This window comes from Atractosteus spatula, chromosome 7, assembly GCF_055471065.1.
Source record: "Atractosteus spatula isolate fAtrSpa1 chromosome 7, fAtrSpa1.hap1, whole genome shotgun sequence".
Taxonomy (NCBI): domain Eukaryota; kingdom Metazoa; phylum Chordata; class Actinopteri; order Semionotiformes; family Lepisosteidae; genus Atractosteus; species Atractosteus spatula.
Window position 1 is genome coordinate 16,009,216 of NC_142712.1, and position 6,000 is coordinate 16,015,215.

A 6,000-nucleotide genomic window follows, 5' to 3' on the forward strand; every position below is an offset into this window, starting at 1 on the left:
CAAGTGAGCAACAAGATGTATTAAAACATATCAAAGCTAAAATCAATGTCTTCTCCCATTTCTGCACAATAAGTACAGTAGATGAAATGGGGAGTTTGAAATGACTCCTATTGCTCAGATTAATCTGATTTTAAGTGTGATAGCTCAGGAGTGATGACGAATTACATGTCAGGAGACCCTGCAGCCACTGTCAATTCAATTAAAGCAAACAGAAGATGCAATTCAGGGACTTGTCAATCAATCTATGCCAGGGGTAGCCAGGACTGGTCCAGGGGAACCCCCGACTCACAGTTTTCATGACTCACCCATCATGACTTGATACCATCAAGTTCCAAAAACAATTATGCTTGGACCACTGAAGCAAGTGATTTGTTCAATTATGTAAATAAGAAATCATTTTAAATGAAAGCACTTTAGCTCTCCAACTAAGTTAATTGAACCAATTGACTCACTAAATTAATCAAAATTCATGTGTTCCATGGTCCCTCTAAGACCAGTTTGGCTACCCCTTATCTACATATTTGAAAAGCTTTGAAGGAATACTGATTATATCAAAGAAATAGTCATATTTGCCTGGAATGGCTTCTCTAGTCAAGAAGACACTACACTCATAATTAATTGTGTAATCTTGGAACTGTTTTTGCTGTTGTCTTTAATTCCCTGCTTGTGCTCCGTGGTCAGATTTTGTTCTGGGATTTGGTGCAAAAGAAATGTGCAAATCCAACATGTATTTTAAAATGGTGGCTCCTCATCCCTACCTCCCCTTTTCCTTTTTAAATTTCGAACGCAGAACATCTACTGCCCATCAACAGCTGCTGACACAAGAAGTGATTAAAGGCCGTAAGGACTGGTAAGGGGTCAGGCACTAGTGTGAGGGCCAGTGGGTGTCAGTCCCTTGAGGTGTTGTTGGACCTCCTTTATTATTATACTGATCCATGATCTCTGTTTTTAAATTACAAAAGGGATGAAAATCCATACATTTGATATGCAGCAGCTCTGAGAAGTGATATTGTGCTAATTGTGCTATCATGGTATCCAATTGCTCCAGTCTTGTGGCTCAAACACACGTTAAATCTTGCTACCCTGAAAGACAGCTCTCTTAAGTGGGAGGATCTGAACACTATTCACAACTACAAGAGCTATTCACTGAGCTGTGTTCTCAAAGACGGTTTTCCAAACTCATACATCAGAAAGACCACCGAAACTAAAATTATTCTGCAGCTAGGATCACACCTTCTCCCTTCCCTTAACGACAGACTAATGTTCTTTTAAATTTTCTCCATTCATTGGAAGTTTCATTTCACACCTCTCTGCACCCATTCTGACTTCACACCTCTTGATTGGCCTCTCTTTCTGTCCCCTGCTCCCGCCTCTCACTCCTCCTCCCTCCCAACCTTTGTTCTCCCGCTACTTTACCTTTGCCTACTGCCCTGTCTCTCTCACACCTGAAGAAGGCTCCACGGACGAAACGTTGTGTTCTCTTTCTTCTTTTTTTCAGCATGGAATAAACCTATTACTTGTTCCTTTGCAGCCTACGCATGCTGACGCAGCTACCCACCTGAAGAGCTATTCACATATGCTTATCCTTTTTGAAGGCATGCAAAATGTTTTTGGAGAACAGATTTCCACAGTACTGCTCCAAGAGTCATTTAATTTAACTCCATATAAAAGGAGTCTACTATCACATTTGTTTTGGAGACTGTCATGCACAGATGGGTTTTGTTCTGCTGTTGTCTCCATGTGCATCAAAGAAGCCACCTTTACATATTTCATTTGCTAACTTCCGTTGAGTATCATGCACTTTCTTTCCTGTTCATGGAGATGGTTGATTTGCACACTGTCGTGTGTCTCAAAGTTCGTGTGCGCATTCTGAAAAATCTTTCTGCTGTTTCCGAAAGGTGACGACAAATGATGCTGCTCTCAAGCATGATGCCAGTTGACGCTTTGAGAGCACTGCCTAATTTTCTGAGGACTTTCCACTTGTGTTGCAGGAAGACTGGGCTGCTCCTATGTCTATCTTGACATACTTGTGGTATGAAACAGAATAGGCAAGTACATAGTTTGAAAGGAAGATGGTTCCTGGGTGGATCCATTAGTAAAGGCAGCAGTTATAAACAAAGGTTGGGTCCAATAGGTTAGAAATATCTACTTCAGATTTGGGCTATGCTATTAGTCAGTGTGATTCCTGCAAATAGCAAAGAACAGGAAACTGAGTGCCGCCAGGAATAGCTGGGTTATAGTCAGGTAGATGCATGTGAGGTTGCACAGATCCATTTGTCCTTCCACCAGTGCCTTAGCTATACTGTCAGCACAGTAGGCTCACACCATGAAAAAGACAAAGCTACTCTGTGCATATTTAAAAAATGCTTGTGTCTCATCTTCATCTCTTCTGCATTAATAAGTGGGCCATCGTAATGCATCCAAATCATCAAGAATTCATGACTCCAAAGCAATGAGGCACAGAAAACAAAAATAATTGCACATTCTAAATATTGAAAAAAAGAACAGAGTGTTGATGAGGATAAAACCAATTTGTGAATTCTGCTTTGAAGACATGATAGTACTGAAGATTTGTTCAAAAATTCAAATCAGCAGATATATTTATATCTAAAAACTGTGCACTTACAGTATCTGTAGTGCTTTGGCATTTCTTGTTTCAGTGACTGAATTATCAGGACTTTTCACTTCTAGAAACGGTCTCCAACTTACAATTCTAGATGCTGACAGTATGGTTTAGTTACTGAGTTTCATTTAATGATTAACTTTATTTTATATAGTACCTTTAAAAGCAAAAAACAGTGAAAACAAATTAGGACAAAGAGACAGAAGGGTAGTAGTGGAGATGTTGTATGCAAAGGGGCAGACACAGACATCAATTAAATAAGAGCCTTTCTAAAGAAGGTTCTGGGTCTGGATTTGAAAATACTAAGGAAAGGTGATTCTCTGATATCCTAAGGGATATAATTCCAAAGATTAGGGGCATGGCAAGAGAAGTCCCGGTCACCCAGCTCAGGGATCAGACTGGAGACCAGAGTCAGGTGAACGAAGGCTGAGAGGGGGGAGTAGGAAGATAGGCAGGGGGGGGGCACATCACACATGAAGGGCCAGTCAACTAACACATTGAAAAAAGTGAGCATTGGATTATATAGTTAGAATTTAACAGGAGTTACTCTTACCTTAAAATAGAAGTGACCACAGAGGTCAGGGCTCAGCTGTCCTTGGTGTCCATCCTGTTGCCCATGAAGTGGACAAGCGGTGGCCTGGTTTAATCCAAGATGACTCTAAAGGCATAGGATCGAATCTCTCCAAAGGAGGTCCATTCAGATCCACAAAAATAAGTCTTTCCTTGGACACCATATTGGCAGAACTGAATGAAACTGCGGTGTCTTGAATTAAATTAGCATTCCTTTCAAGTACTTTGTTAGGGAGAATTTCTTTTTGCTTTGTCTCTTCAAAATCAACGGCCTTTTTATGTGATAAGCTATCACAATGTTTGTATATTTTTTCCGCAACTGGTTCTGCAAAGGGCTACTTACATCTCCACTAATCCACTCCTCAGATAAATGCATGCCAAGTGCTTTTTCTAACAGCAGAAGACTCTTTGCATCTCTGCATATTGTGCATCCCAAGTTTTCATTCTCAACGAAAGGCCATGGGTTACGTTTTGAACCCACGGTTTTCCGGTTGAATCCAAAATAAGCAAGTTTCATCAACAGAAGATACCCCAGCAGTGTGATTGACGGGGCCCTTGCCCGAGCCAAAAACACCCCCCGGACCATCAACCCGATCAGGAACTCCCGCTGTAACAACCGCATTCCTCTGGTGCTTCCTTACCACCCTAACACACTTCCTATCCCCAGGACCATTAACCACAACTTTTCCATCCTACAGGATGATCCCTCCATTGGGGCCCTCTTTTCTGATCGCCCTATCATCTCATATCGCCGACCACCTAATCTGCGTAACCTCCTTGTTCACAGCTCCCTTGACCGCCCTCAACAACCATCCACACCAGGCACTTTCCCTTGCAACAGAGCTCGCTGTATCACCTGCAAATACACAGCCACCACCACACTCATTCAAGGCCCCTCAGGACAATTCCGGATCACCCAGACAGCATCTTGTACCTCCAGCAACCTTATTTACTGTATCTCTTGCAGTAAATGCCCAGCCATCTACATTGGAGAAACAGGAAGGAGACTCGGAGACCGTTTCAGAGAACACGTCAGGGCTGTAAAGATTAAAGATCTCTCCAAGCCCATTGTTTCTCATTTCACCTCTGACGGCCACGACCACTCTAATCTCTCCGTCTGTGTTCTCAAAGACGGTTTTCCAAACTCATACATCAGAAAGACGACCGAAACTAAAATTATTCTGCAGCTAGGATCACACCTTCTCCCTTCCCTTAACGACAGACTACTGTTCTTTTAAATTTTCTCCATTCATTGGAAGTTTCATTTCACACCTCTCTGCACCCATTCTGACTTCACACCTCTTGATTGGCCTCTCTTTCTGTCCCCTGCTCCCGCCTCTCACTCCTCCTCCCTCCCAACCTTTGTTCTCCCGCTACTTTACCTTTGCCTACTGCCCTGTCTCTCTCACACCTGAAGAAGGCTCCACGGCCGAAACGTTGTGTTCTCTTTCTTCTTTTTTTCAGCATGGAATAAACCTATTACTTGTTCCTTTATAGCATTAAGTTGCTTAGCTATTTCTATGTCAACAACACGCTCACAACAGAAACCTACAGTAAATGTAGTCTATACCGGAAAAAGTGACACATATAAATAGGATTTAAATTTTATAAATTGACAGTTTCCATATTTTTGAGACCCCCCAAAATTTTGCAAATGGTCTCTTCAGGGGGGCTCGTGCCTTATTCAGGGGATCTAAGCTCCCCCTTGGCTCCCCCATAATTCGCACCATGCAGATAGGTATTGAAGTGCCATATACAGTAGGGCCTTATACTGTAGGTGAGTATGGGGATTTTGAAATTGACATGAAACCTGCTCGGGAAGCCAGTGCAAGGACTCTAGGACAGGAGTAATGTGATCACTTGTACAAGTCCAGGTCAGGATTCTGGCTGCCACATTCTGGACATACTGAAGCTTGTTTAGTATGGATTTCCAGTGAGTAGGAATTGCAGTAATCAATTCTAGAGATGACAATTTAATTGATCAGCTTTTCAGCTACAGTCTCAGACAACATAGGACATAGTCTGGTGATATTTCTGAGATGGAAGAATGATGTTTTAAATGTGGAGTTTTTATCTCCTAATACAGTATAACCAGAGACACTTTTATTTTTTGCCCATGGAATGACCATGCGATTTCAGGCTACAAAAAGTAAACATCTGAGGAGTTACTTCCTAGTGTCTGGAATATGATTGAATCCCAATACAAGGAAGAATTTTTTCAAAAAATGTTGTGAAGAAATACTGTACATCCCTATAACATCTTTCCAAGACATAATAAAAATTCTCTTCATGTAAGTGTATTCATGCAGTTCTTTCTGAGCCATATTGCATTCCTTGAATCTGGCCAGTGGTAACTGTACACAGCTGCATTTGAGATAACATTTCTAATATTATTTGCATTTATACTTCTCCCAGCAAAAACCCATATCAATACATGAGCCAGGGCCTGTGGCTTATAAATTACAAGCTTTACTATATAAACCCCGATAACGGCTGCTGCAACCGAATTAAAAACTTATTCTGGCTTTCCATTCTGGTTTCTCTGTTACTTATTGAATAACAGTCACAAATGGCTCTGAGCTCTGACAGTATGACGATTTTAAGCTTAGGTCAAGAGTCAGTTTAAATTTGGGGATTTCGTATGGAAAAATTGATTTATAAGAGAACTCTTAATTAATGTTAATTTTAAAATCCAACAAGGAATTCAGATTTTGAATGGAAACAATGACAACAATTGTGCTTTTGTTGAGAAGAGATTAAATTCCCTTTAACCAGCAGCTAGCTGATTATCCTATTCGGTTGGTATA